This window comes from Felis catus, chromosome C1 (genome assembly GCF_018350175.1).
Source record: "Felis catus isolate Fca126 chromosome C1, F.catus_Fca126_mat1.0, whole genome shotgun sequence".
NCBI lineage: Eukaryota > Metazoa > Chordata > Mammalia > Carnivora > Felidae > Felis > Felis catus.
Genome location: NC_058375.1, coordinates 62,591,275 through 62,618,531, shown reverse-complemented (window position 1 = coordinate 62,618,531; position 27,257 = coordinate 62,591,275). Strand labels below are relative to the sequence as shown.

The 27,257-nt window shown below is 37.4% G+C and overlaps 1 long non-coding RNA gene across 2 annotated transcripts in view; it reads left to right on the top strand.

The window, feature by feature from the left end:
- The window catches only part of LOC109502398, a 98,750-nt gene that overhangs the window by 28,175 nt on the left and 43,318 nt on the right, over positions 1-27,257 (top strand). For both annotated transcript variants that reach the window (XR_002160970.3, XR_002745012.2), the window contains exon 3: positions 12,694-12,776. This is a non-coding gene — a long non-coding RNA (uncharacterized LOC109502398). The remainder of the gene's footprint in view (positions 1-12,693; positions 12,777-27,257) is intronic.

The following is a 27,257-nucleotide window of genomic DNA, read 5'->3' as shown; positions in this document are numbered from 1 at the left end:
ATATTTTAGAGTGGTATTTTGAATTGAATTTTTTATCCTATTGATGTCCTTATTTTTCCTTCCACTTGAGGGAAAAATCACATTCATTTAAAAGAGATTTTAAGGTCACTTTTAAGCTCACAATATGAAGATATCAGTAACATTTTCTTTAAGGCATCCATGAAGGTTTAGCTAGGAAGCTTCTAAATAACTAATGGAAACGGACCAACAGTGAAACAAGTGTTCTGAAATATTTCTTCAGATTAGAGTAACTGGACATTCCACCCATGGTAGCTGGTTTGTTGTTGGCAACAATGCTCGTCTGCCTGGCTAGAACATGCAGAACAGGGGAAAACAATTCTTGTATTATGGTTGTGTGCTCGCACATCTGTTTTGGAAGTTTGGTGGATATGCATTCTTTTAAGCAACACACTCTAGCTCTTAAGTCTATGTTCAAGTTGCTTAGTTTGCACTGTTAGTCATGTGTCCGTCCTTAGCCAGTTGGCCTGGAAGTAGCTAGAAAGGTCTTTGAGAACTGCTGCTGACCTTAGAGTATGGGGCAGTTTACTGCCTCCCTCTATAAAAGGGAGATAATAGATATTTGGCTACCCAGAAGCAACCTTACACAGCTGCTTCACATCAGAGTTGCAGTCAGCTAATACTTCTGGAATATTAGCTGCCATAGACAGTTAGGCAGGTTATTGGATCAACATTTTCTGGATTGCAGCCCTGTCAGGTGCCTCATTTAGCCAGATTTAACCAGAGATTTTTCCTTTGGGTGTTCCACCAGCCTGTGAACTCCAGGGACACAGACTTTGGAACAGTAAAACTTACTTCGTCAGCATTCTGTCAATAGCAAGTGTTTTTATAACTGCATTTCAAGACATTGAAATAGTAATTGGTATTCAGAGACATTGGTTCATAAAGGCAGGAGATTATAGTGTAATAGTTCTAAGTATCAGCTGTGGAATTAGGCCAAGCCCTGTGACTAGTTTTCTCAACTGTAAACTGGGATAGTAATATCTTCTTCACAGGTTGTAAAAAGATTTAAGCTAGTTAATGCATATAAATACATACATAAATACATATTATCTGGCAAATAAAAATCCAACTTGTTCTGGGCAGTTCTAACATATTCTAATGATTTGACAAATGTTATTAAACTGTATGGGATACATCACTTTTTATCCAAGCTGTTGATTAATCAGAATATCCATTTCAGATGACATTAATTCTAATATATGCAAATTCCAGTTTCTGAAATCTTGCTTATGGTATCTTTCATTCATAAGACAGTAACTGTCTTAGTCCATTTGGGCTGCTGTAACAAAATACCACAGACTAGATAGCTTTTAAAAAACAGAAATTTATCTCTTACAGTTCTGGAGGCTGTCAGTCTGAGATCTGAGTGCCAGCATGGTCAAATGGGGCTCCTCTCTGGTTGCAGACTTCTTGTATTTTCACATGATGGAAGGGGCTAGAGAGCTCTGTGGGGTCTCTTTTATAAGAGCACTAATCACATTTACTTAAAAAAAATTTTTTTTTGAAGTTTTTATTCATGTTTTGAGAGTCAGGGTGGGGGCGGGGATGGGGGAGGAGAGCATGAGCAGGGGAGGGGCAGAGAGAGAGGGAGACACAGAATCCGAAACAGGCTCCAGGCTCTGAGCTGTCAGCACAGACCCTGACGTGGGGCTGGAACTCACAAACCATGAGATCATGACCTGAACTGAAGTCAGACTCTTAAACAACTGAGCCACCCAAGTGCCCCATCACTAATCCCATTTATAAAGACTATACCCTCATTACCTTATTACCTCCCAAAAGCCCCACCCCCTAACATCATCACATTGGGCATTAGGATTCCACCATGTGAGCTTTGGGGGACACAAACATTCAGACCATAGTCATTTAGTAGCCATTTAGTACCATAGCCAGCAATAGCCATTTAAAAAATTTGTAATACATCTCCAGACTAGGTAAGGAGGCAGTCAGAAGAAGCAGAGTGCTGTTGCCATTCTAGAGGAGTTTGTAACCATTTTTTTTTTAGCTTTGTGTGAGAAGCCACTTAGCTTATTTCTAGCATTTTTTTGGTCTTAGAATTTGGAGCAGTACTTTGATATTACACTGGGCCTGAGACATCATTCTTCTCTTAGGGTTTTAATCATATATAGAGCTTATACTCAAAATCTACCAGTGATTCTATGTACATACCTAATAATATGGGGCTGTCACTGTGGTTTATTCTGTAGTGAAGAGCACTAAAGTAACTCCTGGGATATTAAAATGTTTTCTCTCTCTAATAAGTATTCTGGCTAGTTACAATCTCTTAACTTTTCTTCATATTGTATTTCTAAAGCCATAGCAGGTGTTTTCTCTGCTGGGTAGGTTGATGATGAAATATGACCAGACACTGAGTTTTGAAAAAATTGGCCAATGGAGATATTAGGAATAGGAAGAAGAGGGGATAGAATCTTTAGATAGGTCTCTTGTTCTGAGAAACTATTCAACTTTTATAAATTCTGACTTTCAGTTTTTTTCTTTTTGTTATGACTACAGTTTATTTGAAAGGTGCTATGGTGTAAATGTTTGTATCTCCCAAAATTCATACATTGAAATTCTGATGCTCACTGTGATGTTATTAGGAGGTTGAGTGTTTGGGAAGTGATTGGGTCTTGAGGGTGGAGCCTTCATGAATGAGATTAGTGTTCTCATAGAAGAGACCCCACAGAGCTCTCTAGCCTCTTCCACCATGTGAGGATACAGAGAGAACTTGGGAGTCTGCAAGGCCCAGAAGAGTCCTTTCACAAGACCCTGACTCTGCTGGCACCCTGATCTCGGACTTCCAGTCACCAGAACTGTGAGAAATAAATTTTTTAAAGTTTATTTATTTATTTTGAAAGAGGGAGCGAGAGCATGTGAACAGGGGAGGGGCAGAGAGAGAGAGAGAGAGGGAGAGAAAGAATCCTAAGCAGGCTCTGGGCTGTCAGTGCAGAGCCTGACATGGGGCTCAATTCCACAACCCTGGGATCATGACCTGAGCCGAGATCAAGAGTTGGATGCTAAAACAACTGAACCACCCAGGCGCTAGAAGAAATAAATTTGTATTGTTTATAAGCCATTTAGTCTTTGGTAGTTTTTTATAGCAGCCTGAATGAACTAAGACAATCGCCAAGTTTTTCAGTAATAAATGAATCAGGATGAGAATTATCAGGACAACGATGGCCAGGTTTCTTAAACTAGTGGGATATTTGAAGCAATGATCAAGGAACTTCACAGTGAGATTTTCTAGCCTGGCTTGAGTTTGGCCACCTAGAGATTTCTATATACAAATGTTCTATTCTGTTTTGTGTTGTACAGACTGGTCTTAGAAGAGGCAAGTCCTGCCATTGTTCAGATAATTCAAACTCCAAACACCAAATTGAGCAAATTATTGAATTGTCTGTAAATATATATGTAGCCAATAGCTGCAACACAAGCCAAGAATCCTTTGCTTGAAATGCCTAGATAATAACAATAGGAGTTATCTGTACGTGTATGGAGCTTCCAAATTTTCCAAATGCTGTCCACCTATCTTATCTTATTTGTAAGTGAGTTTCATTTGATAATGAAAAAAAACAGATGAGAAATTAGGATACAGAGAGTTTAAGAGTTAAGACTTACTTTAGGCTACAGAGTATATCAGTGGAGACGGACTCAAACTTAATTATTTTGGCTACAGATCCAGATGTCTTTGCATTATATAACACAGCCCAATAAAGTTTAATAGCCATGTCATTCTCTCTGAGTTCAGCTCCATTTAGAATATTACTGATAAACATATGCATTTGTAGTAGACTTTTGAAACCTGAAGTATTCTCTCAATTAGTCTCTTGCTTGGCTGATGCAAAATTCACCATGGAGTCGGCTTGCCTGTCATGTGGAATGTAATGGTGGCAAATCACATTCCATATTCCTAGGCTTTTTACAGTATATTTAAACTTCATTGGCTGTAGAGCCCTCTTTGAGGAATGGGAATGTGAACAGTACACTGGAAGAACATAAAACATCTGTTAGATTTTCTTGTCCCTAAATAAGTGATTTTAGCAAGAATTTTGAGATAAGAAATAGCATGCTAGTAACAAGTTATGGAAGCTAGAAAAGTAATAATTACATGAGTTAGCTTCTGAGGATTGGTTGTGTTTGTGTACTTAATCTTCTAGATGACCCTTGCATAAAGTATATCCCAACAATCTAACTTGACTGTGGTTTTTAATACCATGTACAAAGAAAAGTTTAGGCTAAAAATGAATGATTGTAACTTACAAATGGTATAATGGGGAAACACACAGAGCCAACATACTGAAGTGTTTTCTATTATTTATACTAAACAGTTATAGAAATTATATAGATGTAGGATATAATGACTCTAAATTATATACCTTTTATAATAGTCTTATTTAGTAACCTTTATTCTCCACTATGAATAGATTCTTTTCCACAAGTGGGATGAGAGTGGGAGAAAGAACCAAAAAGTTCAGATAGTCCTGAATTAGACAATACTGGGTGTAGCTGACTATCTCCTTTTTGAGGATATATGTGTTGCATTTCCTTTGTACTAATAGAAGACATTTGCATGCCTTACGTTCTCTTAGCCATCTTTCATCATTCTTGAAATGCAGCTTGTGTTTTAAGTAACTGAGTATCAGATTTTTTCTTCTCCATTAACTCTTTTAGTGAATTACTGGGTGGCAAACTGATGGGATGTTTGGACACAGTTGGCATATGGTAAGCAGCTATCATTCCCTATAAAATAGACAAAGGAACACTGTATTATAGTGTGTTGAATACTGTTTGACATATGTAGTTATGAAAGAACATTTACAAAGACACAAGAGGATAGCAAAACTATTTTCTGATCCTTTGCATCCCTTTTGGAAATATACAAATTTGTATATTCCTTGTACTAGGGAATTTGTAAATAGTTCTTCCAAAATAACTCAAGATAAGTAAAAAGTAGATGTTCAAGTTTTTAGGCCTTTTTTTAAGGCTTTTCTTTTTTTAACTTTATTTGTTTATTTTGAGAGAGACAGAGACAGCACAAGCCTGTCTAGGGGAGGGACAGAGAGAGAGAGAGAGACAGACAGACAGACAGAGAATTCCAAGCAGGCTCGGCACTGACAGAGCTCAAATCCATGCAGAGCTCCAATCCACAAAACCATGAGACCATGACCTGATCCCAAACCCAGAGTTGGAGACTTAACAACTGAGCCACCCAAGCACCCCTTCAGGCCTTTCTTACAGAAAGATGGAAAGAGAGCTGTTGACCAATAAGAGCACAAGTGGTTTCTTTCTTTTTTTTTTTTCCAATCATGAACCTACACTGTTTAAAAATACATTTATTATGAAAATTCAGAAGCCTTATCTGTGTGGTTTTAACTATTTATTACATAAAGTGAATTGTAGAGTCAGCAAATGTCTAGAAAATTTGGGCTTTGCAGACAAACAAAACCAGTGTTGGCCAAGATTAATAACAAAACCAAAAACATTCAGTCATTCAAATAAGCCAAAAAGCACACACTGGTTTAACTTTAATTAAAATTCTAGAGTTCTTTTACCTGATTGTCTTAGTTCTCTTTGCAGAATCAGAATAAGCCTTTTTCTATTTTCATTAAAGACTGTGCTTAAAGAAGATGACAAAAGTAAGATTTTAAGAAAAATATTTTGCATATCCAGAAAGGGAAGTTTAAAGACAAAATAAAAAACATTCTTGGTTCATAATAATTCCCTAAGAGGACCATGGGTATGTTTTCACTCAATCAATATGACCATCAAAGAAGGTCAGATTTTTAAAAATTTTTTTTCAACGTTTATTTATTTTTGGGACAGAGAGAGACAGAGCATGAACGGGGGAGGGGCAGAGAGAGAGGGAGACACAGAATCGGAAACAGGCTCCAGGCTCTGAGCCATCAGCCCAGAGCCTGACGCGGGGCTCGAACTCACGGACCACGAGATTGTAACCTGGCTGAAGTCGGACGCTTAACTGACTGCGCCACCCAGGCGCCCCAAAGAAGGCTGGATTTTAATGAGATAGGTATCTCAGAGATCAAATGATTGACAAAAACAGTCTCTTTTCCTCATGTGTCAGGCTTCAAAATCCAAATGGCTTCAACACTTCCCTGTGCTTTAAAAATATATGAACATTGCATGGAAAATCCTTCCATTGCTCATGGTATCATGCCATTACAGGTCATGGTATTATGTGTGCCATTTGCTGTACTGCCTAAAACATGTTTAGGATTTATAAAGAAAAGAAAAGGTAAAGTACTCTGAAGACAGTAGCTATCATAAGCATTAACAAAGATTGATAATGTATCGTTTCCTATTGGTATTATTTAACCTAATATCTCAGGAAACCAAGGGATAAGTGGCAGAGGAAAGAGGGAGTTCAGAGTAGATGAGATGTCATTGTGAGTGGACAATAACAAGATTTTAATAAAAGAAAGTCCTGGCCAACACTTAGGAGGGAGTGGAGCGATGCTATCACTACTCCAAAGTTAATTATCATTCTGTGTCAAAGATATTTCTAAAAGGATTTTGGGGGCACTTGATTCTGGGTTTATGGAATTGAAACAAGAGAGATTCTAACGTTGGTTGAGATGCTTATTTTGAATATTTAAAGTATGAGTGCCATTGATCATTGCATTAAAAAAAATCATTTCAGTGGCATTTGGAATGGCAGAGACAAAGGAAAAAGCAGAATTCACTTGTCTTTCTTCTCAGTCTGGGCTCCATGATGGGTTCTATAACCATCCATTCTCCTTTCCCCTTGACTTCTTGTTATTTCACTCCTTGTTTTGGTTATGTTCATAGACTATCAGTGTTCCTAGATAAAGTCCCAGTATCCCTCTCCCTCTTTGCTTTAACATTAGCTGGACCTCATTGCTGCTTTTGCCAGCAGTTCCTGTCAGATTCCTGTCAGATTGACTCCCTGCTGCATTTCCCACACCTTTTAAAAATCTTCTGTGCTTTTCTCAAGCTCCTTTACTCCACTTTTATTTTGTTTCATCCCCTTCATCTTCATCTCCAACTTTGTGACTAGATTTGTGATTATTATATGATAAGAATTTGAGCTTTGCTATTCTTCACCTTAATATTTCTTTCACTTTTCTGTTTTTCTCTGCTTCACTGGCATGCCTTCTTCCTCTTGCCCCCCCCCCCCAATGGTGGTGTTTCCCAAGGTTGTGTCTTTTATCATCGTCTCTTAATATTTTCTTTTGCTGTCTTGTGCTTTCCATGACTTAAGCTGTCATTTCTGTAGTATTATTTTCAAATTTACATCTAGCTCTGACCTCTCAAATCAGTTCCATCCTTTTGTTTAAAATTGCTATTTGGAAATCTCCACTTCACTGTCTTTTACTCACTTCAAAGTCAGCATGTCATTATCCTGATCTTAAATCATCTTTTCCTCACTTCCTTGTTTCTGATAATAAGTGGGTGTTCTTAAATGGTTGCAAGACTCATCTCCTGGAGCATAGTTCTGTTCGTGTCATTCCCATTGCTGATTCTGTGTTTAACCTCCTAAGCCTCAGTTTCTCCACCCTACTGTGTTGTATTTGGATTGTGGAGACTAAAGTATAAATTCATATGTAATAGGCCAGACTTGGTGCCTGGTACATGGTAGGCATTCACTGTTGGACTTCCTCTTATTTAAATGCCTGTGCTGGCTCTCTATTGTTTACAAAATAGATCCAGTGCTTCTCAGCCTGATATGCAAACTCTCATCAAATTGTCCCCTGAAATGGCTTCACTTTTTCTTATTTTTGTTCATCCCACCCACCCGCCCCTTAATCTGAAAGTCAACCCTTTTTCATCTATACCAGTTGCAATCCTAACCAGCTTTCAAGGCCCAGTTTAAGTACTTTCTCTTCCATGAAGGGAAATGTTCACAATTGGATGTAAATTCCCCTTTCCCCTTGTCAATCCTTTCTCCACAATTTACAAATCCTGCCTTTGAATTATAGGTATAAGTAAGGATGGCATCTCTCTGTTAGAGTTTTATATTCATTTTGTGGACTACTCTTATTCTTAACTATTTTTATAACCTTCACAGTTCTAGTGGAAGGCCATCTCCAAAACAGATTCTCAAAAACATTTATTGAATAACTTTTAATAGACAATCAGTCTGTTTTGTTTATACTTTCAGATTCCCAAATGCTTCAGTGGGAAAAACTGGTTGTGAAATATGATAGAGTTATGGGTCATGACATTGCACAAATATGCTAAAACTACATTTGATTAGATCATGTAATAGTCTGCTAGAGATTGCATATATGGTTTGTTCACTGTATGTACTATTAGGAGAATGGGACCAGCCTAGACTAAACATTTTCATAATCTTTCATTGACCTTCCTGGAGATAGACTTCTCAGTCTTTGCCATCTCTAATTATTGTAATTTTGTACTTAGAACACATGTGTTATATGGAAATCTCCCTTGCTTGCACTAATTCCCCATGTCCTGCTGGCAAGCACTGTAGGTACTTGTTGAGGTTCCATTTTGCAAAGGCTACAGTTAAACTCAAAGGCATTTTGAAGAGAATTCATGCGTCTACCCGGTCTAAGTGAAGAGGGGAATTAAAGCAATTAAAATATTTTATTCATGAAAACAGATTTTGAAAACCAATAAGGGGCGCCTGGGTGGCTCAGTCAGTTAAGGGTCCGACTTTTGATTTTGGCTCAGGTCATGATCTGGTGGTCATGAGATTGAGCCCCGCATCTGACTTCACGCTAGCTGTGGAGCCTGCTTGGATCCTTTCTCTCTCTCTCTCTCTCTCTCTCTCTCTCTCTCTCTCTCTCTCTCTTTCTCTCTCTCTCTCTTTCCCCCACACATCCTCTCTCCTTGAACCTCCCACCTTGGTCTCTCTCTCAAAATAAGTAACCTTAAAAAAAACAGTAAAATCCTTTATATAGCACAATCATTATTGAAGACAATTAGAGGAAGGTGTGGCGGTTGGGATGTGAAACATGAAGAGATGAAGAACTCTACCCTGTTTATAATTTCTGAACTCTTAATCTGCCTTCCCTGTGCAATATAGCCTTATGATGACTAGAGACTTTTATACAAAATAGGAGTGATCTTGGTTAGGAAGAAACTTTGGTATAATGAAAAGAACATTGGTTTTGACATCAGAAGAACTAGGTGCAAGTTCTAGTCACTTGGCATCTCTGGTGCCTTAGTTTCCATATGTAAAATTAATCTATTAATATCTACCGCCTGTGACTATTATGATGATTAATTGAGAACAATGTTGTAAAACACTTCCCCAATTATGAAGTGTTTTGTGAGTAATCACTCAATGAAGTGGCTATGATGACTTCTGAGATTAGTAGAATATTTTAAGTGTTTAATTCTTCCTTCAAGGTCTCTCTCTCTGCTCTTTTTGCCTCTGTCTGGGACTTCCTTCTACTCTTTTCATTCTGTGAGTCTTAATCAGTTCAGAGAGAGACCTTCTTTGATTACTATATTAGTTCTCTAGGGCTGCTATGGCAAAGTACCCCAGACTGGATGACTTAAACAGAAATTTATTTTCCACAGTTCTGGAGGCTGGAAGTCTGAGATCACAGTGTCCACAAGGTTGGATTCTTTTAAGTCTTCTCTCCTTGGCTTGTAGATGGTTGTCTTCTTCAGATGTCCTCACACACTCTTTTCTCTGTGTCTGATTGTGTCCTAACCTCTCTTGTCAAAATGACACCAGTCATGTTGGATTAGGACCCCACTGATATAACTTCATTTAGCCTTAGAGACCTCTTTAAAGGCCCCATCTCCAAATGCAGTCACATTTGGAAGTACTGGGGAATTCCAACATAGGAGTTTTGGAGAGACACAATTTAGTTTATAACATAGCACAATCCCATTTTCTACTCCCTTTATAGTGCTTATTTGAAATTATTTTGTTTACTCTTTTTGTCTGACTTTTTCACTTGAACTTAAACTTCATGAAAGCAGAGACTAGGTATTATTCCTTTTGTATGCTCTACCTCTGGCAAAGTGCCTCGCATATGGTAAGTACCTGGTTTCATCACTTAGTATCCATTGTAACTTTGAGCAAATTATTTTACCCCTTTGTGCCTCAGTTTACTTAGTAAGGTGGAGCTCTTATGATTATTAACTTCCTATTATGATTGTCATTTTTCAGTGCTTAGAACAGTATCTGACACAGAAAATGCTCCATAAATGTTAGCAATTGTTCTTACTTTTCCACATATTTGTTGAAGAAGTGAATTGATGAATCAAATGTCTTTTGAAAAAATATTTAGAACTTAAATATTCCTGAATTGATTTTCATGTGGTGATCTATTCAGAAAGTGTATTCGCACACACATGCACGCACGCGCATGCGCGCACGTGCACACACACACACACACACACACACACACACACATATCCATTTCAGAATGTCACATCCTTCACCGAACACAAGAACAACCATAAAATCTCTTTGGTGCTGAAATGTTTGTGATTCCAACTGCATTTTCAGTGACTTCCTTCCCATTGTTTTGACTGCATGCATTGGATCACTTTGGTGGGAGTCTCTTTGTGTACTTGTATTGAATGATGGATAGTTTTTGTGGGTCTGTAATCATTTATTCAGAATTAACTAGAAATAGGAAAACAAGCATGTTTACGAGATAAAATGACTCCAGATTCCAGAAGAACTAGAGATAAAAGCCTAACTCCAGCAGAAGGAGATGTGAGTTCATGAAATTTGGGATCCAGAGAGCTGTTGAGCAAGTAGCCAAAAGAACTGGTTTAGGAGATAAGTCTAGCTGGGCCAAGATCCCAAAGGGCAAGATAAGACCTATTTCTCCTTTAGATATCTACCCTGTTCCAGGGGAAGACACAGTTGGAAGCTCAAAGAGCTTCTCAATAAGACGTGGACCAGGAATATATGTATAACTCTATGCCAGGATGGATATTTCCAGATTGAGAGATTTTAAGATGATCTAATCAATTTAATAATACTTTTTCATTTACTATTTTTAGGACTCTATAATTCTCTACTTATATAGAGGCATCTCTGTCAGAGGGTTCATTCTTAGAGGAAAATAAATGAACTTATTTGGCAGGGATTTTCCTGCACGTATGCTAAAATATGTTATTTTTACAAGCATTCAAGAAGTAATTAATTAATAATAATGGCTAATGTAGAGTATTTAGAATGTGTCAAGCACTGTGGTGAGCACTTTAGATGTATTATCACACTTCATTATCCCACATTTATGAAATAGGTAATATATCATTCTGATTCATTCTGAGAAATTGAGGTTCAGGAAAATTAAGTTGGCCATTTTAAAGTTAAGGTTACACAGTTTATAAGTAGTAGAGCAGGATCAAAATTAGTTGTGTTTGTTGACAAACCTCCACACTCTAATTCCCTTCCAATAGCATTTATTGTTTATGTCTCCTGTGCTGTATGTGCTAAATGGTATGTGAAGGCTATAATTTTAAACCTTGGCAACTTTGTGTGTGTGTGTGTGTGTGTGTGTGTGTGTGTGTGTGTGTGTGTGTGTGGTAGGTATTATAATTCCTAATTTTCTAGTGTGGATGCTGAGGCTTAGAGAGGTTTACTTAGGGGTTTTACTTTGGGAGACAGAATCATAAGCAAGAGTTTCAGGGCTTTGAGTGAAAGCAGTAATGGCAAGAATTTTGTCTTATTGTCACAACTCTACTTACAGCTGATGCATTTTTTATATTTGCAGTCCATATGTAGTTAAAAAAACAACCACACAGTGCTGTTACTATAAGGGGAAGGGAGAAGGGGTCTCTGGATTAAATGGTAGTAAATATCATAGTTTTATTCAGTGTGAAGCAGAGAAGCTTCCACACAGGAATAGTTCCAACACTAATATAGCATCTGTGCCCCTAAAGTCAGTTCTTTCTCACATTGCTTCTTATTTGGACAGTGTTGGCACTAAACACCTTGACAGGAATGATTCTTGGCAACACCTTTTGACAAGAATAAGGTGGTGAAAAAAAAAGTGCATATGTAAAACAGAGATTTGGCAGATGGACTATCCAATTTTTGACATCCCTGCAAATTCACCCTCATTAAAAATAAGAGTTGAGACATATAGCTTTCTCCTTCATTTCTCCTAGGATAATCTTTAAATTCCCATGTTGAATAGAAAATGCTAAAATATCAACATCCTTATGAATCACTCCCTTACCCCAATAAACCCTGAAATTCAACCTCAGAATTCTGTAGTTACAGGCCCACTGCTAGTGTGTTTCTTTTAACACATGACAGTATCCATGCACACTAATGCTTCATGTTCGTTCTCTCCAGAGGTTGTAAATAATCCTACACAATATATGTGCTTTAAAAAATATATAACTGCAGAAGTAGACAAAAGTTTTGGGAAAAACAAGTATCTGCTCCACACTCCCTTCCCTGGAAGGAACTCTTTATCTTGAGTCTAATTAGTGGATCCAAGGTAAGTAAAACCCAAGTTTGTTTGCTCTCAATTAAAGCTCTTTTTATGGTATACCCAGAGGCACCACTTAGGTGTGCAAACCAAATGAGATGAATAAAAAGTACTCTGATTAACTCCTCCAAAGATTGTCAATGCATTTTTGTTTTGAAAAATTGATGTTAGGAACTTAAACAGGAATCCTTAACACTTAGGAGAAAAGTATGTATGCATGTCAATCATTCTTATATATTTGTTTCCATAGCAAGGAGTTTACAAAGAAACTGCCCTATGGATTGGGAGTGAGGAAAGGAATAGGAGAGTGTTTTCACCTACGAAGAAATAAAGGTATGCTTCTCACCTCTGAATTTCCTTAGCACTTTTTCAGTTCTCCTAACTTCCTTGTTATCAAAACATGTGGCTTATGTTCCCAAGTAGATTATAAATTCCTATTCATGTTTGTTGTGTGAGTAAACAATAGAAAAGTGATAGTACTTATTACAGAAAACAGGACACATCAACAGGATCTCCTAAAACTTGAAAACAAAGGCTTCACTCTGCTCTTTAGAGTTAGCACCAAATGGAGGAGAAAAAGCTGCTTGTCTAGATTTAGTTTCAAGAATATTAAGACAAACACAAATAAGCCAATTTTCCAGCATTACAGCTCTGGATTCCTTATCCAGCCCTCTCCTATTTTTATAGCCTAGCTGTTTGACTTTGGATTTTAAACTTTCTGATTCTTACTTTTCTTATTTATATTAATGTTAGATAACTTTTAGGCATTGTACAAAGCTCTTCACATGTTATTCCTTTAAATCTTCACAATGTACCTTGAAATAGATATTATTTCCTATTATACACATGAGAAAACAGGTGTAAGGAAGCAAAGTAACTTGTCCAACTTGTTGGGATGAGCACTGGGTGTTGTATGGAAACCAATTTGACAATAAATTTCATATTAAAAAAAAAAGTTTTTGACCTGATCAACTGAAAAGCAAAACAAAACAAAACAGAGTTGCCATTTATACAGTTAAGGAAGGGTCAAAGTGGAGGGTAAAATAGGAAAATAGGAATTCAGATTGAGAAATGTTGTATATGAGATACTTACTAGGCATCCAAATGGAAATGTCCAGTAGGCAATTGAATATGCAAATCTGGAATTCAAAGGAAAGGCTGCAGTTAGAGATATACATTTAAGAGCTGTTGGTCTATATATGGTATTTAAAGCATAGAACAGGATAAGATTACTAGAGAGTGTTAGATAATGCACAGAGAAATCTGAGGCCAAGGGCATTCTAGTAAAAGAATTCTGAAAGATAAGTAGGAACCAGTAGAAAAGACTGGAAAGAAGAAATGAGAAGATAGAAGGAACACAGTGCTGGTATGTTGCCAAGTGAGGAAAATGATTCAAAAAGGAAAAAGTGGTCATCTGTGTCAAATGCTGCTTAAAGAACAAAATGAAGATTGAATTTGGCAATGAGGAGGTCATTGGTGACCTTGACAAAAGTGGTTTTCAAAGAGGTGTTTCAAAGAGGTTTCAAAAAGGTGTTCAAAACCTTGTTAGTGTCATTTCAAAGGAGAACAGAAGGAAAGGAAGTACAGACAGTTGAGTGTCAACGCGATTTTGAAGACTTTTATTGTAATGGGTGTATAAAAATTGGATGATAGCTACAGGGAAATGTGGTACACAGGAGAGTTGTTTTTAAGATGATATATGTTATAACAGATTTGATGTTGATGGGATCATTCCTGTAGATGGAAAATGTCAACCATCAGGGAAGGGAAGGAACAGTTATTATTGTTATTTTACCGATTCATTATCCTTGCTGCTAATTATTACTGTTATATGAGAACTGACATCTAAAATTCACATCTAAAAGCTTTATAAATCCTACAGTTATACCAATAGCCAATATTTACTGTTTACTATATGACTGGGACTATTTCAAACGCTTCCAGTTGTCATTATCTTGCTTAATCCTCTCCATGCCTTTATTGTCACCCCCTTTTAGTGTATGAGAATGCATAAGCTTAGAAGAGTTAAAAATTGTCCACAGTCTCACAGTCAGTTGAAGCCAGGGTTCAAACCCAAGCCCAAGTTTGGCTGCCTTCAGAGTAGGCGGTAACTAAACTGCCTCTAGTCAGCTGCTTACTGTGCTTCACTCAGGAAGCATATTAGACTTTTTGTGGAGATTTCAACAAATAACTTCCTAGTTATTCCTAAGTCAACTAGAAATTTTATATCTTAGTGAAGATGTGGAATTTACCCAGATTTCCCACTGCTTATAGCTTACTTTTCACTTAAACATGATTGAATCTCTGAATTCCATGGACATTATGTAGATGAAAGGGCCATCTTAGGACAGCAAGGAAAAAGGTCACCTATTCTTATGGGTGTCTTTGAGAATAGCATGTGGGGGAAATATTAAAAGATCTCCTGCCAAGTTTTGTGGCATTAGGTAGATTAATATTTATTTGTCCCAGTTTTCTTATCAGTAAAATGGAGATACGGTATACTTTGCAGGATTATGGCAAAGAGTACATACACATGAGGAATAATGTGTGTAAATTGTTCAACACAGTGCTTGGCACAGAGTAAGCACTTAATAATGCTCACAATTGCTTTTCTTCTCTGAGTAGTTTGGAAAAGGCAGTTCTTCGTTACCAACTGAACTCCAAGGAGCTTTCTGAAATTACAGGGCCAAGGGAATTGCTTAATTGGAAGGAAATATTTGGGGGATTGAACAGGAAACTACATTTAGAATGCTGAGTTGTAAAGAGACTATCTCATGCTCTAGTTCTATTCAACCCAATTTCAGCTGGGCACCACGTGAAGCACGTCCTTCTTGCTACAGGGGTTACTCACCTAGACAGCTGGTTCAGTTTATCTTATAAAATCAACATCCTCATGAAGCAAACATTTTGGAGTTGTGCTATATTGTCAATGAGCTAATCCCAGTTCTTTCTTTTTTTAACTTCCTATATCAGTAGACTTCTTATAATTTTACATAGAATCTCAAAAAATGAAATAGATAAAGGCAAACTGCTTGGATTGAAGAAAGGCTCAGCTTCTTCCTCGGCAGTTTTTACTTCCTACCTCAAGCGGCTCCCAAGGCACAGGAATGAAACTTTAGAATTCTATGGGACTTAGTTTGAAAATCATTGACAAAGACTATCTGGGCACTGGGGCGCCTGGGTGGCTCAGTCCATTGAGCATCCAACTTTGGCTCAGGTCATGATCTCGCAGTTCTTGAGTTCAAGCCCTGTGTCAGGCTCTGTGCTGACAGCTCAGAGCCTAGAGCCTGCTACAGATTCTGTGTCCCCCTCTTTCTCCGCCCCACCCCTTCTTGTGCTCTGTCTCTCTCTGTTTTTCAAAAATGAATAAACATAAAAAAATTTAAAAAAACTATCTGGGCACTAGTAGCATCAGTAAATACATTTCTCAATAGTATTTATCAGTCATATACTATATTCCAGGCACTGTGTTGAGTGGTGATAGGGAGACTGGTGAATAAATCAGGCCCAGCCTCAAATTATATAGGCTTTCACTATAGGAAACTTTCTTGTATCAAATGACTACAAGTCCAGACCCAGAATGGCTATGAAAGGCAGTACAATAGTTCCGCAAAGGTGTCCGTGTCCTAATTCCCAAAACCAGTGATTATATTATATGACATGGTAAAGGACATGGAAATTGCTAATCAGATGAATTTACAATAGGGAGATTATCATGATTTATTGGGTGGGTCCGATATAATCACAGAGTAGAAGAGGGAGGCAAAAGAAGGGTGCGAGTCAGAGACAGAAACATGATGATGAAGCAAAAGTCAGAGTGATTCAGTGTAAGAAGGACTTGACTTATCATTGCTGGCTTTGAAGATGGAAGAAGGCCATGAGCTAAGGAGCGTGGGTGGCTTCTAGAATCTGGAAAAGATAAGGAAATGGATTCTTTCCTACAGTTGCCAGAAAGAAATGCAGCCCTGCTGACATGTTGGTTTTATGTCAGTGAAACCCATTTTGGAACCCTGTCCTCTAGAACTATAAGATAATAAATTTGTTTTTGTTTAAGACAAATTTAGAAATTTGTTATAGCAGCAATATACAATGAATATAGTAACCTTCAGTGTTTGTTAACTCAGCAACTCAAAAAATCATGAAAGGCATAAAGATAGACCTATAGACAAATAGAATGGAACTGGGATTACAGAAGTAAATCCATATATTTATGGCCAATTGATTTTTGACATGAGTACCAAGTCCATTCAGTGGGGAAGGAATTTTCTATTTAACAGATGTGCTGGAACAACTGGATTTCCCCATGCAAAGGAAAGAGTTGGATCTCTACCTCACATCATATATAAAAATTAACTTCAAGTGGGTCAACAACCCAAATATAAGAGCTAAAGCCATAAAATTTTTAGAAGAAAACATACGGGCACTCTTCATTACCTTATATTTGGCAATAGATTTTTAGATATGACACCAAAAACAAGAATAACTGAAGGAAAAAATAGATAAATTGGACACCAAAATTAAAAACTTTTGTGCATCAAAGAACATTGTCAAGAAAGTGAAAAGAAATCTAAAAAAATATTTGTAAATCTTTTTTATCACAGATAAAAGTTTATATCTAGAATATATAAAGAGCTACTATAACTCAACAACACAAAGACAAATAACCTAATTAAAATATGAGCAAGGATTTGAATAGACATTCCTCCAAAGAAGAGATACAAGTGACCAATAAGTGTATGAAAAAGTGCTCAACATCATTGGGAATTAGGGAAATGCACACCAAAAATACAATAAAATACCACTTCACACCTATTGGGAGGGCTATAATAATATGTTTTTTAAAGAAAATAGCTAATATTGGCAAGGATATGGAGAAATTGGAATCTTCTTATGTTGTTGGTGGGAATGTAAAATGTAACCCCTATGGAAAACAGTTTGGCAGTTCGTCCAAGAGCTTGACATGGAATGGCCTTAAGCTAGCAATTCCACTTCTAAATATATAACCAGAAGAATAAAAAGCAGGGACTCAGATACTTGTATGTCAGTGTTCACTGCAACATTATTCATAATATCCAAAAGGTGCAAATAACTCAAGTGTTCATCAACAGATGAATGGATAAACAAATGTACATATGTACCATGGAATACTATTCAGCGGTAAAAAAAGAATGAAATTCTGAAGTTTTTATATAAATATTTATTAAGCTGAAATTTTCACAATATTTTAATTCTTTTCTGAAATTGTTCTACAAATAGCTCTATACAACACTGAAACTAGTGATTTAATAAATAAGAAGAATGTATCACTTTGCAAAAAAAAAACTATACATTTATATCTATATATGATATTTGTAGAATCATTTTCCCAAGGTTCATGGAACTAAAGTGTGCACAAATCACATACACATACTACATACATTACAGATGTACCTTGGAGATAATGCAGGTTCAGTTCTAGACAACCACAATAAAGCAAGTATTGCGATAGAGTGAGTCAAATTATTTTTTTTGGTTTCCAAGTGCATATAAAAATTATGTTTTTACCATATTATAATTCATTAAGTGTGCAATAGAATTATGTCTGAAAAAAAACTATGTATGTACCTGAAATAGAAAATAATTTATTGCTAACAAATGCTAACTACCATCTAAGTTTTCAGTGGGTCATAATCTTTTTGCTGGTGGAGGGTCTTGCCTCAATGTTGACAGCTGCTGACTGACCAGGGTGTGGTTGCTGAAGGATGGGGTGGCTACAGCAATGTTTTAAAATAAGACAACAATGAAATTTACCACATTGATTGACTCTCTCTTTCATAAAGGCTCTTTGGCATGAGATGTTGTTTGACAGCATTTTACTCACAGTAGAACTTCTTTTAAAATTGGAGTCAGTCTTCCCAAACCTTGCTGCTATTTTATCAACTAAGTTTATGAAATATTCTAAATCTTTTGTTGTCATTTCAACAATCTTCACAGCATCTTCACCAAGAGTCGATTCCATCTCAAGAAACCACTTTCTTTGCTCATCCATAAAAAGCAACTCCTCATTCATTAAAGTTTTATCACAAGATTGCAGCAATTCAAATATAATAATGAAAAATTTTGAAGTGTTGTGAGAATTGTCAAAATGAAACACAGAGATACAAAGTGAGAAAATGCTGTTAGAAAAATAGTGCCAATCAACTTGCTTGACACAGGTTTGCCACCAACTTTCAATTTGTAAAAAACACAGGATCTGTGAAGTGCAATAAAGACAAGTGCAATAACATGAGTTATGCCTGTATATTCAAATCAAATGGGTTTATATTAAGTGTCAAGTTAAAAGCTATATAAGATTTATAACCATATACAAAATATGAATTGAATCAGGAATACACTGTTGATAATGGGTACCATACTTCACAAACCTTCAACCTTGAAAACTTTATGCCAAGTGAAATAATCCAGAACCGAAAGGACAAATATTGTGTGATTCCACTTACTCGAAATATCTGGAATAGGCAAATTTATGGAGACAGAAAGTGGATTAGAGGTCACTAGGGCCATGGGAGGCTGGGGAATGGGAGCTGTTGCTGAATGGCCAGTTGCAAAGTCTCTGGGGTGATGAAAAAGTTTTGGAAATAGCGGTGATGGTGGCACAACATTGTGAATATAATGCCACTGAATTGTACACTTAAAAATGGTTAAAATGGCCAATTTTGTGTTATATGTACTTTACCACAATTTTAAAAAGTCATCAGAGACCCAGGGTTTTTCCTTCTTTTCTCTTTGCTGTCCACAGCATCTGCTTTATCCTAAAGCTACGTCTACCTCCATCATCCTCCTCCCTCAGACAACAAAAACTGTAACTGAGTTATGAGACCAATAAAACCATAATAGGGCAAGATGAATGATAGTAACATGCAGGTCACAGGAATGATGCAGCCAAAAATAGTGATGTCAAGAAAATTAAGTGATGTCAGCATGGATTTTTATTTCCAGAGACAGAGTTTAAAGGCAGGCATGGAAACCAAATGTGTGATTTAGAGGAGAATAGGCAGAGATGTGGGTGAGGAAAGACTGCAGACAGTACGGAGGAGATCAGGTTAATTTTCGATGGGATCTACTAAGGGAGGAAGAGGGCTCAGCAGTAGAGCCAGCCTTCAGAAACACTAGGGATTAAAGATTTAGTCTGCTAGCCTGGAAGGAAGCTTCTGCCAGGAAGCCTACACCTGCTTTCTTGCTGCCCTTCTGCAGTTCCTCTGGCAACCTGGTTATGGCCAGAACTTTGCACCAATGAGAGCTGTTCTGAGACACAATACAGAACTGATGGGCAACATTCAAGAATATGATCTGGGTTTTATAAATCTTTGTTCTCTATAACTTAGCTCTATGGTCTTCACCAGAGTGGATATTTGTTATTGTTTTTATTATGGTTGATAAAGATAAGAATATGATGAGCCCTTTTGGTCTTACTGGATGAGATTTTTATGATGAGTAGTGAAGGAAGATAATGAAATAATATGTAGAAAACCCCCGCTTTTGTGAAGTTTGGTATTTTGGAGCCCATGGAATATACCATATTGTTAGCATCATCACTTGGGCCATATCATTATCTATATTGGGCTGAATGCTGGGCCTGGGATCACGTTCATCACTAGTGGAAAGGGTGGTCAGCCTCAGGGGAGAGTAGCATTAGAAAGGCTGAGTCAGGAGCCCAAAATCATATCCAGGAAGTTAGTCAGAAGGCTGATATCTAGGAGGCTAAGTCCCAACAAAGATGGTGTTCCCAGAAAGTTGAGATATTGCACTACCAGCCAAAGATGCAAGTGTGCTCAAAGCACTTAGAATCAAGCAGGTCTGAAATATAAACAGAAGACTAGATTTTGCTTACTTCCTAGCCTCAAGCTGACTTTTATAGCCTTTGTTGTTTGTTCTGCATGGTTTAAAGGTCTGGCAGTTTCCACTATAAGCCAAGGTCTTGATGGGCAGAGGTTGAGTGGATTCATTTGATGGTTCAGGCTCAAAGTCATGATGATTAGAGGGCAGAATGGTATATCCTGAGACTGATGAATGCCGTTGGGATCTCTGGAACATATAATTCAGAATTTTGGTCTTCTAGGGTTACTTGAGAGCTGTGACAGTGCTGAATCTTAACGCTTTCAAGCAGGATCCCTACCACCCACAAAGTACTTTTGCGTGGATTAGAAAAAGGTATCGTGTCCCCTGGGTGATGCAAGCCCCAAAGCCAGGACACAAAGCTTGATGAGCAGAGTTTAGGCTTGATTTCAGATCCTAGTCATTGTTTTAGGTGGGCATTTTTATCTGGTAGGCAACCTTCACATTCATACAGGATCCAGCTTCCCAGTCTTTACAGAAAATACATGAAGGATCAGGATTAGCAGATTCTGGCAAGTCTCAATGTGTGAGAATATCAAGTACATCAACAGAAGGTGTTTTGACCAGCTAATTAATGAAAACAGAGTTAGGAAGCCTTAGTTTCTGACCAACCTTAGATGCAACATTACTGTGACCTGAAGATCCTTGCTTTTTATTATGTAAAACTACTGTTTTATTTCAATTGATCAGCTTTCTATATAAAAAAGATCAGCTTTCTATATGTGAAGAAAGGTTTGATTTCATTTCAGCAAACTAACATCTTAATTCTTGTTATCAAGGTTGGGTCCTGTTTTTCTTGTACCTGGGATAACCTCAATTTGGATAGGTAGGATTTATACATGGGGGTGGAAAGGCAAAGAGAATTTATGATCAGCTTGGAGCAAATATTGGTCTAAACTCAGTGTTAGAATGACTAACAGGAGGAGTATGGCTTTTTAAAATTTCATATGTAAGTAATATCATGAAGTATTTATCTTTTTCTATCTGATTTACTTAGCATAATGACTTCAAAGGCCATCATGTTGTTGCAAATGGAAGGATTCCTTTTTTTATGAATGAATAATATTCCATTGTATATACACCAAATTCTTCTTATCTATTAATACGTCAATGGATACAGGTTGTTTTCATGTCTTAGCTATGGTAAATAATGCTACAATGAGCAGGGGAGTGCAGATATATCCAAGATAATGATTAATTTCCTATATATAGAGTTGCTGGACCATATGGTAGTTCTATTTTTAACTTTTTGTCTAATTTGTTTTTGTAATATCTTTATATATATATATTTTTATAATATCATTTAGATTCACAATCAGATAGGTCAGGAGTATAGCCACCAGTCACAGAATCCAGTCTACTAATTAAATATTCACTGATTGCATATTGTGTTTTAGGCAATGCACTAATAGCTGGCGGTACAGAGTTGATCAAAAAGACAAAAGCAAGAAAAGAGACACTGCAGTATGGTATTAATAGCCCTTATTACAGGGTTCTGTGGTATCATGGGGGTGGAGCACTGAGGCCATTCCTGAGGAATTGGGAACCCTCTTTGAGAAAGTAAAAGTGTAAGAATTAACCAAATGAAGATGTGCAAACCCTAGAAATAAGAGGGAACGTGGCACATGCAAGGAGCTACAAGTAACTAGGGAGGGCTAGAGCATGACTGTAAGGGAGGTAGTGGTAGGAAATGGGGATTGGTGGGAAGGCAAGACGAATAGTTAGGAGACTACTCTAGTAATCTAGGTCAAAAATGATCATGTCCTGAACTAAGGTAATGACAGTAGAGATGGAAAGAAGTGACAATTAAAAGACATTAAGGGGGCGCCTGGGTGGCTCAGTCGGTTAAGCAGACGACTTCAGCTCAGGTCACGATCTCGCGGTCCGTGAGTTCGAGCCCCGCGTCGGGCTCTGGGCTGATGGCTCAGAGCCTGGAGCCTGCTTCCGATTCTGTGTCTCCCTCTCTTTCTGCCCCTCCCCCGTTCATGCTCTGTCTCTCTCTGTCTCAAAAACAAAACAAAACAAAACAAAACAAAACAAAAAAAGTTAAAAAAAAAGACATTAAGGATGTGGAACAAAGGATTGTTATTTGGTTTGGATATGAAGGAGTGGGAGAAGGAAGTATCATATATGGTGCCTAGGTTTCTGATTGGGCATTTGAAATATTAAGGCAAGTAACAAGAGGGGGAAATATGGGAAAGAGAAGAGTCTGAGGGTTACCCTTCTTAGTATTCTAGTCAAGTTTCCTAGAGATCTAGCTTCCCCTCACCCCCTGAACTCAGACTGTTGCAGGGGCCTGACAATCTTATTTGTCTCCTTGAGGGCTACAACTATACCCCTAGACACAAGCCCACAGTCATCACCTCCATGGCCTGGAGATCTCTCTGATATGGATAGAATTCCTTGAACCACAGTACAATACACCAGGACATCAGTGTAAATTCCTGCTGAGATCCCTCTCTACCATGCTAAGCCTGACAAATTACTCTTGGTACTGAGAGCCTTGTGCCTGATGGTGTATGACATTGACCTATGTCTTCACTTCACTTCGCTTCGCTTCACTTCACTCACCTTCTATTACCAGGCCAGCAGCTCCAATAATGAATTTTCTCCTTCCTTGGTAACCCAATACTGCTGACAACCCTATAGCCCTGTCCCAAACTGGCCTGAGTGATGACACTATGGATAAAAGGGGCCTGGAAGCACACAGAATTCTACTTTGCCACCTCTAACCCTGTCTTTGACAGATGAACTACTATTTAATATCACTGAAGCTGCAGGAAGGAAGGGTACACAGTAGTCCCCCCTTATCTCCAAGGGATATATTCCAAGACCCCCAGTGGGTTCTGAAACCATGGATAGTACTATACCCTATATATACTATGTTTTTTCTTATGTATACATGACTAAGATAAAGTTTACTTATGAATTAGGCACATTAAAAGATTAATGATAATTTATAATAAAATGGATCAATTATAATATATTATAATAAAAGTTATGTGAATGTGATCTCTCTCAAAATGTCTTATTGTATGGTACTCACCCTTCTGATGATGATGATGATGATGATGATGATGATATAAAGTGATAACATGCCTATGTGATGAGATGAAATAAGGTGAATGACATGGGCATTGTGATGTAGCTTTAGGCTACTATTAACCTTCTGATGATATATCAGAAAGAGAGTCATCTGCTTCTGGACTGTAGTTGACTGTGAGTAACTGAAACCAGGGAAAGCAAAACCACAGATAAGGGAGGACTACTATACTTTCCCATTATTTCCCTTTCTCCCTCTCCCAGAGAGCACATAGCTGAAGGGTGGGCCCTCTATTAAGTGCCAGTCACTTTCATCTTCTTAGGTACGATCTGAAACTAGTTTTTGGTCTTGTTAACCTAAAACAAAGAGCAACCCAACCAAAGAGAGACCTAATAAAAATTAGAAGGCTCTTAAGCCATTAGGTTCGCTCTTAAAATTATTACCTGTGGTGAGTACACAATATTCAACACCTTTGCTCCGTGTGCAACCTCTCACTAGGCATTTAAAACCAATTACCTTATGTACAGATTTGTCAGAGTGCTTGACTTAATGCAGCTCATTAAACCTCATGGAGATAAGTGACTCAAAGATCCCTGCTGGCAAGAACACCTCTTCTGGTAAGGTTTTCACTGCTGACAGGCAATGGAACGTTGACTAACCAGCAAATGTGACAAGGTTTAATATAACTCAGAAGTTTAAAACCTGCACAGGGACTTTTGGAAACCTCATAGGCTGCCATGCTATGGAATCAGATCTTTTTCCAAGGGAAAAAAAAAGGCATGCAAGCTGGTGTTAAAGGTGGGGGAGCAGTCAACCAAAACTGTCTGATGGTCATTTTTCTGTGTGGAATTGTGATATGGTTCTGGAAACTCTTCCTAGCCACCCCATTTCTGTTTCTCTGAGCAAAAGTCATGAGGGGGCAGAGGGATGACCCTCAGATAAGACAGCATGAGTGGTATGTAGGGAGAGGGCTGTCAGTATATCTTCTCTTTCTCAAAGATAGTGTATTTGAGCATTGGGGCTACACTGAATATGCCTGCACATTGGGTTGTGCCAGTTACTCCAGTGGTGGCAGAGTGGATGAGCAGAGTGCTGGAGCTGAAGTATATCAAAGAAAGAGCTATGACTTCTTGGAGCCCAAGTAAACTCCTTGAACTGGTGGTAGAGGAGTCAGCTGGATTTTGATGGGGAAAGGAAGACTCGTGCAAAAGTAGTGCTATACCTCAGTTAGCAGGAGCTGTGTCATGGCAGGCCCTGCTGTTTGACACAGGTTACTTCTGATAGGTGTGGGGATAGCCTCCATCTTCAAGATACCAGCATGGCATTTTACAGGGCACCATGGGGTGGAAAGCTGTAACTTTTTTCTTTTAATTTTTACTTTTTATTGAAGTACAGTTTCCATATAACGTTGTATTTATTTCAGGTGTAAAACAGTGATTCAACAATTATGTACATTATAAAATGCTCACCATGGTAAGTTTAGTTCTGTCACCGTACAGAGTTATTACAGTATTATGGACTATATTCCCTATACTGTACTTTTCACCCCCATGACTTATTTATTTTATAACTGGAAGTTAATACCTGTTTCTCCTCCTATTTCATCCATCCTTCCAACTCCCTCCCTTCTGGCAACCACCAGTTTGTTCTCTGTATTTGTGAGTCTACTTCTGTTTGCTTGTTTATTCATTTGTTTTGTTTTTTAGACTCCACATATAAGTAAAATAATATGGTATTTATATTTTTCTGTCTGACTTATTTCACGTAGCACAGTACCCTCTAGGTCCACACATGTTGTGGAGAGTTGTAACTTGTGATGGAGGTGGTTTCAAGCAACCTCTTCAGGATATGTGGGGACCATTCATAATCTACTGAGTGAATGGTGAATTGTTTATCACAGAGAGTCTGGAGAGAGATCAGAGGGATTCATTTTGATAAGGGTTATAGGCAGTTACACAGTCTGGATCTGACTGGTTGTTGGAGAAAAGAAATTTTGAGCACATACATCAATATACACATATTTCTTATGTAATAGTTATCACTTATTGAACACATTACTCTCAAGCATATTACATACAACTCCCCAGTCTATACTCATGATGATCCTATAAAGTAGGTATTATTTTCCCAGTTATACAAAGAAGGTACAAAAATATAAAGTAATTTTTTATCCCAAAACATGTGCTCTTATTCAGTTTTATGTAGTTCAACTGGTAGCTAAGGACTTTAATTCTTAATATTATCAGTTTAATTTGATGAGGAAATATAATGTTTTTCAGCTGGCTTATTAGACTCTGGCTGTTTATTGTAAACAGACTGCTTGCTCAAGGTGAAGAGAAAAATAATCGAGTGAAATACAAATGCCTTATCTCTGTGCATAGGCACATGAAACTGGTTTGTGGGATTGGGTGAAGAAATAATGTGTGTAAAAATATCAAGCACAGTGTCTGGAACATAGTGGAAGCTAAACAAAATTTTAGTTTATTTTATTCTCCATCTTAGAGTTATATAAATTGTCTTTAATTAGGAAAAGACTCAAAATAAAATTGTATGAAGAGTCTAAAGGCTATTTTAGATTTTGTTTAAAACTGGAAGACTTTCTTCTAACACACAGGTTTTTAAAACACTTTTTAAAAAGTTCTCTCTCTCTCTGTTTTTAAATCACATCTATATTTAGATCTACACGTTTTACCTGTAAGCTACTTGTGTACTTAACAACCTTCCTTATATTAAGACCAGAAGCATAGGATAGGAATGAATTAGGGATGGGTGAATCCAGCTGTACTCTTGAGTTCACTGAACATCTCATATGATTTTTCAAATGTTTTGGGCTCACTGAAATCCAAAACAGGTTTCACCCATTGCTTATACTCTTCAGTTTGGAGCATGTGCAATTTAAGGGAAATTTAATCCATATGTTTCTGATTCGTTTACACTTAAATAGTCAAAATATTGTTTTTAATAGTTATTTGATGCCTAAGTAGCCTTTTGAACCTTTTAAATAAGCTTTTAGAGGCTTGCATTTCTCCTGAAAACAGGAAATCATGTCTTTCCAAGGAGGTAAACTAATTCATACATCTGAAAACTCAGGTTCAGTTGAAAACACCCCAAAACCACAGTTTTTTAATGGGCTGTCTGTCTGGCAAATGAACACTCAGCTTTAGACTAAATGCTATTTGAATACATCTACTTCTTGCTGTATATTTGGACTGGACATCCATTTCAGTTGGTGTTGGGCTATTTTGAGTAGTGGATTTAGGGTTCTGAAGCTTCAAATTTACCTGGTTTTTTATTTTGGTACAATTATTTTCAGTTTTGATTTATTCTAGCTCTCCTGGTTAGTAAACTAACATGGCTACTTATTTTCCCCAAATATTTCATGTGTGATGAACTCTTTTTGTGTTTTTCTCTTTTTCTTCCTTTTACTTCACTAAGTATCTTATATTTTTTTAAAATATGAAAGTATCTGATTTCCAACAAAACTATGCAGAATTTCAATTGAGATATGTGCATTAGCTTTCACATGTATGCCCAAAGACTGAGTAAAATCATGGTAGTCCAAAGGAAATTAGGCAACAGAACCTGCAAAGAAGAGAGGAAGGAAGGAAGGAAGGAAGGAGAGAAAGAAAGAAAGAAAGAAAGAAAGAAAGAAAGAAAGAAAGAAAGAAGAGAAAGATGGAAAAGAAAGGAGAAAAGGAAGGAAGAGAAAGAAAGGAAGAGAGAAAGAAAGAAAGAAAAAGAAAGTTAATCAGTTAATGATGGCAACAACAACAGCAAAACAAGACACCACATTAAAAAAAAATTTTTTTTTGGTTGCATTCCTAGCTCTTGTAAATTTTCATTTTTATTCCCACCTTCACAGAAAAATAGTATCTAAGCCATATTTCAGTTTGGTT